Below are 14,766 nucleotides of genomic sequence, written 5' to 3'. Positions count from 1 at the left end.
GATAATTTTAAGCCTACACTTCATTAGTATCCTGGAGTGTTTTTCTCTCATAAGACTATAAAGCCAGGCTTCCCTCCTGTTTCTTGCCCCACTCCAACATGTTTCAGGCTCACACCCTCTTCAAGACTGTCGCTTTCCTACGCCCACCTCCACTTCCCTGCCCAGCGTTCCCGGTTCCCACTGTCCTTCCCACAGCAAGTCCATGGAGCTTCCAGCCTCCAGCCCCATCAAACACCTGTCCTAAATCCCGTTATTTCAAGGCTCCCTAACTGAAATCTGACCAATAAGTTAATACTTGGCATAGATGGTTGACACCTAGATCAATGTGGTACATTTGGACAGAACATTGATTTAAGATGCCCACTTACTGTGTGTGGACCAGGATATGGGATAAAGGAAGGCACCATGGAAGCCATCTTGCCCTTCTCCCTCTTGGTTTTGTTCTACATGAAATAATGTTGTAAGACTTTTCCTGAGGACTTGTAAATAAAATCTATCATCTCAGACAGGGCACAGATGACAGACCAAAGAAACAGCTGCAACCAAGTTCGGCTTCATAAATTAATGACTCTGGAAATACTCACAGGAGCATGAGTGAGGGGTTACTTATCAGGAACGTGGATGACTTAAAAGCAGCTGCACCACCAAAAAGTCCCCCTCTCAAAGCTGTCTCACTGAAGCCCGCAACCACCCAGACCCTTGATCCTCATGCAACCCGCAGGCAGCTCTGTAGAAGTTTCTCCTCTCTCCTGCAGCTGTCCATTCTCCCTCTAACCTTTGGGGGGACCTTGTGTGTCTCATGACTTTCTGAGCTTCTTAAACTTTGTGTGGTTCCAGCTTCCCAGATCCTTTAGAAGCGGATGTTTCCATTTGGAAGAAGCACAGACGGGGTGATACAAAGATGTCATAAAGTGTGGTCCTCTATGCGGTCCTGACTTCAGATGGCCCTCATTTTCTGAACTCTCTACCTGGAAAGACAAGGGCTGGACTACCAGTGGTTCCTGGGAGAGAACCACACAGACGGTTCTGAAATTAAACTTGCAATGAGGATGCTGCTTTCATCGGACGAGCACAAGCTCTGACACATCCGGGCAGATACGAACTCAAATCTGATTTTGCTGCATGGCTCGTATTAGGTGTTTCTGAAAATGTCTCTAGGTCTCAGAATCTTCAGCTGCACAAAGGGACTAAATCGCCTAAACTCATAAAATATACACGCTTAAATGACACATGGATGCTCTCCCTATCCAGATGTCTTACTTCGCTTTTCTGTCACTGTGATAAAACACCAAAAGCAACTTGAGGAGCAAAAGGGTGACTCTGTCTTACGGGTCACAGTTCATCACTGAGGGAAGTCAGGGCAGGAACTCAAGCAGGGCAAGGGTGTGAAGCAGACAACTGTGGGGGTGCTGCTCACTGCCTTGTTCCCAGGACCCACCCCACCCGCCTGGGGGGTGCCACCCACAGCAGGCTTGGCCCTCTCACAGCAATTAGCAGTCAAGAAACACCTTTGCCGTCCAGGACATGCCCTCAGTCCAATCTGATGGAGGCAGTTCTTCAGCTGAGATGCCTCTTCCCAGGTGTGTCAAATTGACAACAAAGATCAGCATCACACCAAATATTTGAAGCAAGAAGCCACCTTAAGTCACGTTTCCCAAGATTCAACCATCTTTATCATAGTTTGCTCAAACAATAACTTCTAAAATGTCATATTTTGTGCCCTTCCTACAGGTGGCTAAAGGCACACATTTTGCAATATTCCACTTCATTTCACATCCCAAAAAATCAAAACAGACAAAGAAAAATCATTAGCTGATCTCAAAGCTTCCCAGAAAAAAACCAGTTGAAATTCTTTGAGTCTTGAATATAAGGACTGAATGGTAGAAGTCATACTTATGTCCAGCTCCCTAGACACATGCTAGATAGAGGCAGCTCCCTGTGTTCAAGCAGGAACCCCAAGGGTACTCTCAAAGTCACATTGGGGTAATCCTTGCTACTACTAAGTGAAGACTAGGCTTAGAGTTTCAGAACACATTCTCAAAGTCCTTATAAAACTTGGGAATGGGAACTGCTTTTCAAAGGGAACTGCTTTTCAAAGCACCCAAGGCATAATCCTGTTGCTACTATGTGAAGACTTTACCAGTGATAGATGGGATCAATTTGAACTGTGTTTCAGCCCTGTGCTGGTTTGCTTCTCTGTTGGTATGATAAAATATTGACCAAAAAGCAACATGGGAAAAAAAGTACTTATTTCATCTTGTCTTTTTAGTTGTAAATTCTAGCCATTAATAGCTATGCCATGGCTCCAGCCTGACAGTCCTATTTTTAACTTAAATTTGTTATAATATTTTAAGTTTCATTTTGTAGGTGGATGGGGAGGTACAAGCCTGCCACCGTGCATGTGTGGAGGTCAGGGGCAACTTTACTAGTTTTCTCCTTTGACCGCTTGGGACCGGGGAATTGGGCTCAGGCATCAGGCTTAGTGGCAAGTATCTTTACCCTCTGAGTCATCTTAATGCCCCCAACTTTAACTTCTAAGAGCAGTCTCTAGTCTGTCTTCCACAAGGACTGTGTCAATTTATATTCCCACAGTGTTCATGGCTTCTCTTCCTCCTTATCCTGCTTGTTGCTGATAACCATCCATGGCTTTGGATTAGGTTCCCCTTATCCTTGAATGCTGATAGATCATCTAGCCAGAATTCTCACCTACCCCCGATGCTTCCTCGTTAGTTTTCTACCCACTGACCTTCACCTTGCTCCTTGACTATCAATCCTCACCTGTTTTCTGCATTCAAAACTTGAGCCCCGTTCTATACTGAGGTCTCCATTCTTCTGTTGCAGCCATTCCTGGTTAAAACCCTCACCACTTTACTGTAAACTCTGTATTTCTTTGTCAACATTTTATGGTTGTGTGCGTGTGTGTGTGTGTGTGTGTGTGTGTGTGTGTGTGTGTGTGTGAATAAGGGTTGGAGAGGTTAACTGGGATCCCTGGACCGTTTCTATCTCTAATTTTTTCGTATATCACCTTAATTCGACACTTGAATTGTATTTTCTAGAATGATGGTGTTTTGAGAGTGCCTACCTTGGATGGGAAAGTAGTTAGTAAGACACAAGATAAGAAATTGCTGAAAGTTTTATTTAATTGTCAATGTTTATCCAAAATTCACATAACTCTAGGCCTAGAATATTTTTGTTATTTTACTTATCTGATTCTTTTGAGGCAGGTCTTGCCTCCACCCAGGTTGGCCTCCAAGTTCCCATCCTCCTGTTCTGCCACCCAAGTGCTAGGGTGGCAGATGTACATCACCCGGCTTAACGGGTATTATTTTAAACTGCTGTCTTTTACCATTTGTAGCGCATGCCGACTTGCAAAAAGAGTTGAGGAGGGGATGGAGATTGGAGGTCTGAACATCTGAGATGGGAAATCTTAGACCAAGGATAAGTAACATTACAAGACTAATGAGATCTAGTAATAGTTCCACGTCCGAGTTCTTCTGCCTTAGTGCTGAAATGTTTTCCCTTTGCAGTTCAGTGCCTCCAAAGTCATATGGCTTAGGCAAGTAGCATTTTGACACTACCTACCATGGGTATGAATGATGTTAGAAAGATGCTGGATAAGACTGCTGAAGACTTTTTATTGCTCTTATTATCCTGAATCATCTGGTCCAGAGGTCTGTGTTAGAGGCTAAGAGACGGTGTTGGTTGACTGAATTTGAATACCACCTGCAGCCTTAGCACCAAGCAGTTCTCCATAGGACAGACCACAGCCAGCTTGTCACTCTGATCACAGCAGATAGGCAAAGATGTTTCATAAAGGACAGACAAAAGGAACAAGGCCCCAGCTGGCTCAAGGCAGAGGTAGTCAGGAAGGTTGTTTCCCTGTTCGAATTTGAGAGGTTGCACAGACCGCTTGCTTGAACATGTCTGTCTTAAATCTTAGTTTGAGATCCCCCCGTACTGTCATTTTACTTCCAGGAAGAAGTTGTCTCCTCAAGTTCCCCCAGTTTGAGAAGGCTAGAGGGGCACATTGAGCTTGGATTAGCTACCTGTTGCTATAGCAACCAGAAGGAAGGCCCTGGGGGATGAAACACTTGGCAGGTACATTTTCAGGAGGAGGAAAAGGGAAAGAGTGAGAGGTTAGACCAGGTGACACCTTAATTGGTAGCCCTGGGCAGCCATGGGGCAGTCAGCCATAAGACAGAAAGTCACTTTTCATTTCAGTCAGGCAGTCTTCAATTTCCCTATCGCAAAGTTAGCCATTGCTGTCCTTGGGGTGATCGGCTCTCGTGCTCTTCAGCAATACTGTGACGTTTTAAACTTCTGCCAATCTTATCTGGAAGTTTATTTCTGAGACAAGTATAATTTTCCTGAGCAGCTAGAGAGTGATTAGACTGTGCTGTGCCTTGGATGTGGAACACAAAGGCAGCTGGCCGGGTACCAGCATGCTTCTTACTGTGTTCCCAGATGGATGTCTGGGACAATAGCTTGTAGGAAGGAATAGATTTCAGTGCATATAGAAAAGATTGAATTTTAAGAAAGTCATTCATCAAATGAAGAATTTCAATGCAAAAATAAATCTTATAAACACAATAGAGCATGAAAGAACCTTAAAGGTCTCCCAATCCTACCCTCTCCTATTACAGGAAAGAATTCCAAGAGCCAGAGAGGTTAATCATGTCCTCCAGCCACCTAATTACTCTGTCATTTCTAATTATGGCTGTGGAAGAATCTGGGAGTTTATGGCACCCTCCATTTGTATGCATTGAGAAGTCGTTTTTCTGTAGCAGCAGCAGGAAATGTTAGCAGAGAGGTCAGGAATGCTCAGTTTGTTTATAATACAAATAAGAGCTGACATGTGCTGAGTTGTTGCAATGTGCCAATCATGGTGATAAATGAGCCTGTATCTCCTCCCCCAACAGTCCTGTAAGGCTACATCCAATGTAGGGATGCATTGTTTGGTCAGAACATGTACACTGAAGAAAGCTAAGTCACCTGCTTATGGCCAAACAAGCTAGGAGCAGACCCAAGCCTGATTCCCCCTTTGCTTCTCACCACAACACTGAAGTCATCTCTCCTGACTCTCCATGTCTCACTTCTCTATTAGAAAAACCAAGCAATCAGCTTTACTCATAAGCTCAGTGCAGCAGCTAAAACAGGCAAGGAAGGCTCTTGGGTCCTGTGCCTGCTTGAAGATGTGAGAGCTTAGCTTGTGCTGCTCCTTCTCCAGCCACCTCCTGCCACCATGCCTCCCCACTGTGATGGACTGACTCTTGCCCCTTTGGAACCAGAGCTCATTTTCTGACTATTTGGAACTAGATTGACGTTCTGGTCAACAGTGGTGGAAGATCCCATACATCACTGGCTCTTGAAACCAAGCTGGATGTCTTCAAGGACCTTATGGGGCTGAACTAACTAGGGAAGTTGTCCTTGACCAAGTGTGTTCTACCTCACATGATGGAAAGGAAGCAAGGGAAGATTGTTACTGTGAACAGCCTTGCAGGAATTATATCTGAGCCCCTCTCCAGTGGATATTGTCCCAGCAAACATGCTCTGTGGGTTGTTGTTTTTAAATATCCTCCATACTGAGCTTGTCAACTATCCAGGCCTAACACTATGCAATGTTTACCCAGGACCCACGCAGTCCGACATTGTGAAAAATGCCCTAACTGAAGAAGTCACTAAGTCTATAGAGAACACTAGAGACCAGACTTACAAAATGGTGACCAGTCGCTGTGATTGGCTGATGCTAATCTCCATGGCGAACAATTTGAAGGAAGTTTGGATCTCTGATCAGCCTGGCTTGTTGGGGGCATATGTGTGGCAGTATATGCTAACCTGGGCCTTGTGGCTAACCTCTAAGTTGGGAAAGAAAAGGATTCAAAACTTTAAAAGTGGTTTGGGTGTGGACTCATTTTAAAACCTGGAAGAGAAAAACGTGACTGAAAGAAGCAGCTGGAGTACCTAAGCCATGGTGAGAAGGAAGGAAAGCCACGTGCAGCCACCCTCACTGCACACAGCACTGCTGCCTCCACAGTCCTAGGATTCCACCTGTGAAGTGGCCTTTTCCTGATAATGCATGTGATTCATATCCATTAGTCACATTTTAAAAACTCAAGCCAAAGGAGAAAATTAAATTCTATGACTATGCCAAGAATCTACCTATAAGAAAATCTATTTTTCCATTTCAAAGATTCAGTTTCTTATAAAAATTATCAATAGCTTGTAGTATTTTCTGCATGTAACTTTTCCTTAGGGAAATTCACATAGTGAACAACTGCCATCAAAGATTTACTGCTTAGGTCCTTCATCCCCTCTGAGTTCCATGACTCGGATGCATATTCTGTGCAAGGTACCCTCCTCCTCCGTAGATCTCATTGGGGTTTCAGGTGGCCCTAGCCCTGGCCTCATGGAAACTTCAGACAAGTTCTCTAGAAAGAATTTTCAATATTCTTTAACTTCCAACAATATAGATGTTTTTAGTCCATATGCCTAACTGAAATCACTCTTTCCCTTAATGTGATAGATTAAGGGCTGAAATGAAGACAGTTTTCATGGCAACTTAACTGACACAGAGAAAAATCAAACAAAAAAAGAATTTAAAATTGTAGATGTCGAAGCTATAGCTCAGTGGTACAGCACTTTTACACATGCTTGAGGCGCTAGTTTGAGCCCAGCACCACAAAAGTAAAAAGTAAACCTAAGAGGGGCTGGAGAGATGGCTCAGCAGTTAAGAGCACTGACTGCTCTTGCAGAGGACCCAGGTTCAATTCCCAGCATCCACATGGCAGCTGCAAACCATCCTTAACTCCAGTTCCAGGGGAATCTAAAGCCCTCTTTTGACCTTCACGGCATTGCACGACATGGGTAATGCACTTACAGGCAGGCAGTACACTCATAAACATAAACAATACAAGTCTAGGGCTTAGGATACCATATCCCTGGTAATGCAAGAGTAGTGTTTTAGGAAGTTTCCATCTTAGAGGTTCTTCCAGTCCAGGACAGTAAAAAGTCCTCTGTTGCTGAGCTGGCTGTCTCCTGTGTAGAGAGCTGAGCTGAGCCCTTGTGCCTATGATCCCCTTAACTTGGGCAAAATCTACTGAGTCAGACCTTGCTGAGGTTATGGAAGTATGTGGCTAAGGCCATTCTAAGTATCACATGACACTCATTTCCTAAGAGAAGTTGTCCTTGAAGTGAAGCTATGAGGAGAGTGGGTGTTCAGAAATGAGCCTGGGACCTCCCTCGATCTCCACAGACAGAGGGAGGTAGAGCTGCGTGTGTTTATTCTCTTACCAGGCCACAGAGCAGAAGTCTAAAATGGGTCCCCAAGACTGTGCTATGGTAGAGGCTCTAGGGGAGAATATTCTTGTTTCTCTAGCTTCTAGGGACTACCTACAATCAGTGGCTTGTGGCCCTGTGTCTCTGTGACCTCTTCCTTCACTCCCTAGTGAGGACTCTGGGTCCATTCAGCTAATCTAAGATCTTTTTACCATCTGAAGAATATTAATCACATTTTCAAAGTTTCTTTTGCCAAGTCCAGGGACTTGGCCGACTTTGAGGGAAGGCTCTAAAGAGAAGTATTTCGCACTTTGTGAGTTGGGGCTAACTGTAGCGAAGCTTTCAGACTCCCCCTCTTCTGTCTTCTTTCTCCACCACCCCTCCTGTCCTTGCACTGGGTTCTTTATCTGGATTCAAGCCTGAGTCATTCTTTCTGGGCTCATCCTCCCTCCCACAGGCACTGAGAAGGCAGCAGGGCTCTGCTTCCCGTGCCTCATCCCACCACAGCTGTCACCACTGCCTGGGATGCCCGAGGACCTATGGGTAGCTGGATTTGTGCTCAGAGCTGCTTATGTCAGGCCCTTGAAAGGAGATTTAGTGACTGAACATTTATTTTAGCCATATAATTGCAAATTTTTAATTGCTTAATTTTGGGAGGATTAAACTAAAAATAAAGATTTGTTCTTCGTGGCACATGTTTTACAGGCATTTTGGTAACTAAAGCAATTCAATGGGGGGAGAGGAGCATTTGATGTCACTGTCACCTGAATCATAAACTTGTACAATTCCATGGGTCCTAGAAGAAAAAACAAAAAACATAATTGCTATCTGCTTTGCCATCCCTTTCGGCTGGAATCTTAGCAGCAGAGCCCAGTCCACTGAGTAGCTGATGGAGATACTGTTGCATTGATGGCAGAGATAATAATGTAACTGCAGAAGGAAAAGCATTCCAAAGCAGACCTGGAAAATAGGATGTGCATAGGCTGCCTTTACCCCTCCACAGCCAAGACAGACATCACTAATCAATCCAACATAGCGCCCTACCACAGTCTTAATGGTTTTTCTCAGAATTCCTAGCAGTACCATTCCTCTAGAGGTGGCAAGAATGCAGCCCTGCTTGTGTCCCTACACTAGTGAGCCACTGGCTTCCTGTTTCCGGGCGTTAAGGGACATTCTTCCTGGTGATGGGATGGCAGAGCTGGAAGAGGCTTCCTGGTGTTGTGTGCCCAGAGTTCTTGTACTCTCTTCCTTCAGCTCCTCCTCTGCAGATCCCAGATGATGGGGTTTCCTCCTCTTCCCGCTGTTGATGCCTCTGTGCTTTGAATTCCTGCGTTAAATGTGCAGCTTTTTTCTTCCTTCACCACGTAGCTCTGGATTCTTTCCTCAAACAGGAATGCATGTGGTCCCACCAAAGCCGCCTCCCCAGGGAGGACCTGGCAGTGCTGCAAACCCTCCAGAGGCTGGGAGAGGTAGGAGACAAGCTCGTCCAGCCACTGTCACCTTGTGCTCTCGGCTCAGAAGCAAGCAGTCCTGGGTGCCCAGACCCCGCTGTGGTTTGACAGCGCGCCTCCATCAAAGCCTAACTGGGGACTCCTGTCCACAAACGTGGCTTCTCGCCTCCCCTTACATGGCTTGGTAGGAAGAGGAAAAGCCCGGCTCCAAATAGCCCGGTGACCGATGAGCCAGCAGCGTCTGGGCACAGGAGGGACAGCAAGCAGCGCACAACGCGGTGATTGCTTTCGTTCGATGAAAATGATCTGTGCAGCTGGATCCCAAACACCTTGGCGAGGCCGCGGGGAGATTTTTCCCTTTGGCACCAAGCCCCCTGGAGCCTGCAAAATCCTGGACTAGAACGAGCGGAAAGAGCGGCCCTCGTTCGTCTCCCCATTTCTTGTCAATGATGCAGCTGTGGGCTCGGCCTGGAACACACGCGTCCTGCTGTGTGTCCGAGTGGCTGCCCTAAGAGAGAGGGCTTTTCAGCCTGGAAAGGAGCCCACAGGCTGCCTACCCACCTGAGTGTCTGCACCACACCCCACGAGCAGGATGCTGCAGGGGTTGAGCCTCAGGCACAGGAGCCGAGCAGCCTGGAGCTAGGATGCACTGGTTGCCTAGGAGAGGAGAGCCCCTGGGCAGGGGGCCACAGAGAGGATGCTGCCGGGCAGAGAGCGCTGTCAGAGGGCTATGTGACTCAGCAGAGTTTAAAGGCAGATCCATGCTGGTGACTAGCCATTATGCCATTTAGGCCTTTGCGCCTCATAATTCTCATTAAAAGAAGCCTACATGTTAGATCTTTGCTTTTAAAATTAATTTTTGCTTGAGAATGTGCTTTAAAAATAGAAAAATGCAAAAGAATATAGTGTGTTCTTGCAGTCAGAAGTGACCTTATAAACACTGCAATATTTATTTCAGCCTGAAGAAACAAAGCTCATCAGAATCAAACACGCCTTCAGCCCCGGCACCTAACTCCCAGTTCATCCCCTGGCTCAGGGCAGTGGCCGGATCACTCTGGCTCGGCACGGCTTCCTTTTGTTGACTGCTGTTTCTACCTGTATGAAAGTGATACAGATATGATTTGGAGTGACGTCTTCTGTAGGCTGTGTCACTCTGTATCTTCCTTCCACGGCAGGGTGATGTTGGCTTCTCTAGCGATCAGGCCACTGCTTTTCACGTTGTCTAGCATGGACTCCTGACCAGATGAGGGCCGGAACCTCAGGAGCCCATGATAGACACACACCTACAAGGGGTGACTGAGGACAGAGGTCGGGTATTGGGTGATGTTGACGGTGTTTTATAGCTTTGTTCTCTCTCTCCTCCTTCATGTTAACCTGAGAGGAAATGGCCTGGACTGACTCAGAAAAGTAGAGCCGAGCCCTCTGCCCTTTAATGCAACCAGTGTTGACAGAGTGCCTTATCAGGTGCCAGCAGCTGTGCTAGGTGGTAGGGATCCCATGGGCCTGACCATCACAGACTTTCCCCTCCAGAGTGGGATATGTAGGCTGGTGAGCAGACAGACGTGCTGCTGCAGAGGGAAACAGCAGATGCTCTGCAAACAGGCTAGTGAGAAATGAAGGTAGCGTCTAGTGCACTCAGAATGCAGTGACTTAGAGCACTGGGCTACCTCTGCACCCACCCTGAGTATAAGCCAGAGTTTCTCATAGTGAAGCAAAGTTCAGTCACTCTTTACTTTCCAGTTCTTCAAATCCTCCCATTCTTCCATGTGGTCAACCCACTCATGGACAGCTGCCTTCTGCTGACCACCTTGCCATAGAGCAGGTGTCTACATGCAGCCCACTTGGCTGGCCCCATTGATCCTCAGACCCTGCATGGCCTGCTCAGATTTGCCCTGGAGACTGCCAGGAGTGTCAGTACCATGATAGTGAAGCTTTGCCCTGCTTGGCTGGAACCCATTGACTAAAAGTCCTCAAGGGGATGTGTGGATAATGCAGTGGACCCAGTGAAGACACCGGCAATGGCACTCTCCTTCTCACTCCAACCCCACGTGTGTGGTCTCCACGTCTGCTCTGTACCAGCCCCAGGATCAGCTAAGTAGTGAACTCTTTTTCCATCTCGTGTCTCTCTTAATCATCATGCCGAAGACTCTAAGGTAAACAGTGTGGTTGGCAAGGGCGCTGTGGAGAGCAGCAGTTTTCACATGGGTGTGCACACAGGATCAGCTGGAGGACTACTTCAAACATACCCTGTGGAGTTTGCAACAGATCATCTGATGCAGTAGGTGGGGCCCGAGAATTTGCATGTCCAACAAGTTCCCAGGTACTACTGATGCCACAGGCCTGGAGGCCATACTGAAGGAACGTGGTCCTAGGGGAACTGAATTGTCAGTGCTTGCTGCTCAGAGCAAGGTCTTCAGACAGGCAGCGTCACCCGGGCATCACCAGGGAGCTTGTCAGAGATGCAGAAGTGGCATCAAGACCACCAGGTGACACTTGTGCCGTAGAGTTTGCCACACAGCGTCTGAAACCACGGGCTGTCAAGCTTCCTGAAAATGGGAGTCACCTGGGAAGTTTTACAGCTCGTCTAGATTCAACTCCCGGAGATTCCTCTTGAATTGCGACAAGGTATGAAAAGCTCTTCTAGATGCTTCTCTATGTAGCAAATTTTTTGAAGTTACTGGCCTGAGCTCAACCGTAGCCTGTGTAGGAGCTGACACTATAGAACAAGGCAGAGAGCATTTCAGGGACTAGGACACATAGAGGTCAATGGCAAGAGAGCCAAATGGGTTCACTGAACAAATGGAAAGGAATTCAGTCAGCTCCGAGTGTACAGTTAGAAGGAAAGTGAACTTGTTTGCAGACCGGGGGATTATTAGAGCTCATTGTGGAAGATTCCAGAACCTCGGGATTGTCTCTAATACTTGAGTACACTGCTTTTGCATGTAGAAATTTGTTGACCACGTGGACTCAGGTTTTAGGATATGGGGACAGTGTGTTCGGTGTTTGACTATAAAAGAACACATATTCGGGGCTGGAAAGATGGCTCAGTGGTTAAGAACACTGGCTGTTCTTGCAGAAGACCTGGGTTCGAATCGCAGCACCCACATGGTGGCTATGAACCGTCCTTAGCTCCAGTTCCAGGGGATTCAATAGCCTCTTCTGTCCTCCGGGAGCATTGACCACACGGGTGCACTGACCTACATGCAGGCAATACACACACATAAAATAAAAATAAAATATTTTTTTTAAAAAGAGTGCATATTCTTTTATAGAAAATTGTTCCTTTCAGGGAATACTGCCTTTTAAACAAAAACAAAAGGAACAGGTTGAGTAGAGAGCAAATCAAAACTACATTAAAGGGTAGCAGGAAATACTAACCCCCAGTACGCTACTTTGGCATAATGATTAATTTGAACTGAAATCAGTTGAGAAAGACTGTACAAGAAAACTCTGCCTAAAAGCAGGGTGTGGGTTTGAGAGATGATCTGATCTGTCTTACGCTGTCTCCCAGAACGGAATTAAATCAATGAAGAAAACTCTAGACCCTTATCAACTCACAGCTGGCCCTAGAGGGGTTTGCATACCAAACTGTAAATAAATAAACAAACAGTAAATAAATAAATAAATAAGCAAACTATCACCCATTACATCCCTCACTTATTTTTCTTCTCACACTTTGCTGTCCCTAACTTTAAAGCACTTTTCCTTTGTCTGGTCCCGACCTGCATTCCTTGTTCCGTTATTGGGAGGCTAAGCAGACTCCGGTTCTAGCCACCCTAGGATGTAAGCATTACAAGCACTCCCCTAGGTATCTAGAATGTTCTTGTTAGTAAACTTCTGTTTGTTTTCTTGTTTCTTGTTAATTTGTCCTTTGTCAGTCTAATTCACAGGGCCTCTGTGGGAAACCCTAAGGGGGGGGTAAAAGGAAAAGATTGTTTTCTTGTTTCTACAGTATCAACCAAGCTCTAAGACTTTTCTGCATTTTGACTTTTATTGTGTGAACTAAATAATATTTACTGAGCACTGAATCATCAGCCAGTGCTGTGGAGCAGAACCCAGATCCCGGCTGCTCTGCTAGCAAAACAACTCAAGGTAAGAAGCTCAGACAAGTGAGTGATTTTTTCCAAAGAACGTTAGTTTGAATCTGGTTGAAGATTTGACAGTGCTGTTAAATGGGAGGATTCTGTGCCTTCCAACTCCACTTAAGGCCTCAGCTCAGCCATCAAATGGCTCCATTCACACTGCAGCTGCAGGATTCCTGAGGCCATGCCAGGAGCCCCAGGAATGCAAACAGGGCTCCTTCTGGGCCTCTGACACCATGTGAGCTCTGAGAATTAACAAGTAGGCATTTGTTAGAGGAAGGCCCACAAGGCACCACAGGAGATGGACTGAATGTACCAAGGGATTCCAGGCCAAGTGCAAAATGTGGGTGTAGTCTCTGCCACCCCAGACTGTGACCTCACTTGCCCGCTGGCCAGCTGAAGCAGGGTCCCTGAGCATGGGTTGGGGGTGGGGAGGCAGCTCTGAAGGAATGTGGTTGGTGCCCTTATTACCCACAGGTGAGGACCACTGTTCACAGCCAGATGAAAGAAGCAAGCCTGGGAGAACATAAACCCTTTGGGGAGGACATCCCCAGGTCCGGCTGCTCTATCTGGTCCCCAAAGGGAGGTTGTGGAAAAGGAGCAAAGGTCAAAAAGGTCAGGGTTGCCATTCCATTAAGCAGCAAAATATTGTTACAGAAAAATCAGGAGAGTCAAGAGACCAGTCTGGTCAGGTGAAGGAGAGTGAGTTTAATTTATGCCGGCAGACATACACCCGGATCAGTCTGTAATGGGGTCAGCCAGGGAGTTTAGTTCACACCAGCAGACTGACACCTGGATCATTCAGTCATGGTATCAGTCTCTAACTCAAGGTTTTGGGACATTTATACTCATATGTGAGGAATGCAAGCAAAAGGCACATAGCACATACACGATAAGTAAGTGGTCTTTACAGATCACAAAGGTTGGAGGAATGTGGTGATTTTGGAAAACGAAGACTTCAGTCCTGGGTTGACCCCAAGGGGCTGGGAAGGTTCCCATTCTACCTCCCCAACTCTCATCTTGGGACTTTTCAGGATCCAAAGTTCTTAGCAACCATTCAAAGTTCTTAGCAACCACCCAAAGGGTTTCATTACCATCACATTGCAAGAAGCAAGCCTGGGAGAACATAAACCCTTTGGGGAGGACATCCCCAGGTCCGGCTGCTCTATCTGGTCCCCAAAGGGAGGTTGTGGAAAAGGAGCAAAGGTCAAAAGGTCAGGGTTGCCATTCCATTAAGCAGCAAAATATTGTTACAGAAAAATCAGGAGAGTCAAGAGACCAGTCCGGTCATGTGAAGGAGAGTGAGTTTAATTTATGCCGGCAGACTGACACCCAGATCAGTCTGTAATGGGGTCAGCCAGGGAGTTTAGTTCACACCAGCAGACTGACACCTGGATCATTCAGTCATGGTATCAGTCTCTAACTCAAGGTTTGGGGACATTTATACTCATATGTGAGGAATGCAAGCAAAAGGCACAGAGTGCACACACACACACACACACACACACACACACACACACACACACGATAAGTAAGTGACTAGTTTCCAGATCACAAAGGTTGGAGGAATGTGGCGATTTTGGAAAACAAAGACTTCAGTCCTGGGTTGACCCCAGGGGGCTGGGAAGGTTCCCATTTTACCTCCCCAACTCTCATCTTGGGACTTTTCAGGATCCAAAGTTCTTAGCAACCATTCAAAGTTCTTAGCAACCACCCAAAGGGTTTCATTACCATCACATTGCAAGAGCTTTTGATACCTTTATAACATCAAGGCCTTTCTAGAACCTTCTTTTTGAGTCCAGTTCTCCCAGGAATTCAGAGAGCATTATTTTGCTCTTGGTATTTGATCACATTACCCCTACCACTGCAAGTCATTTGGTTGCTTATGTTACCCAAGGGTTATATTTAGGCTCATGTACCAACCCTCCACTGCACTCAGGATATGAGTGACCTACTCT

At 46.3% G+C, this 14,766-nt stretch overlaps 1 pseudogene; it reads left to right on the top strand.

The window, feature by feature from the left end:
• Nucleotides 1-4,882: 4,882 nt before the first annotated feature.
• On the top strand, nt 4,883-5,917 carry LOC103740768 (annotated as a pseudogene).
• Nucleotides 5,918-14,766: the final 8,849 nt, after the last annotated feature.

This window comes from Nannospalax galili, unplaced genomic scaffold (assembly GCF_000622305.1).
Source record: "Nannospalax galili isolate Female #2095 unplaced genomic scaffold, S.galili_v1.0 scaffold1141, whole genome shotgun sequence".
Taxonomy (NCBI): domain Eukaryota; kingdom Metazoa; phylum Chordata; class Mammalia; order Rodentia; family Spalacidae; genus Nannospalax; species Nannospalax galili.
The sequence above is the reverse complement of the archived record's forward strand: the minus strand, read 5'-3'. Positions and strand labels throughout refer to the sequence as shown.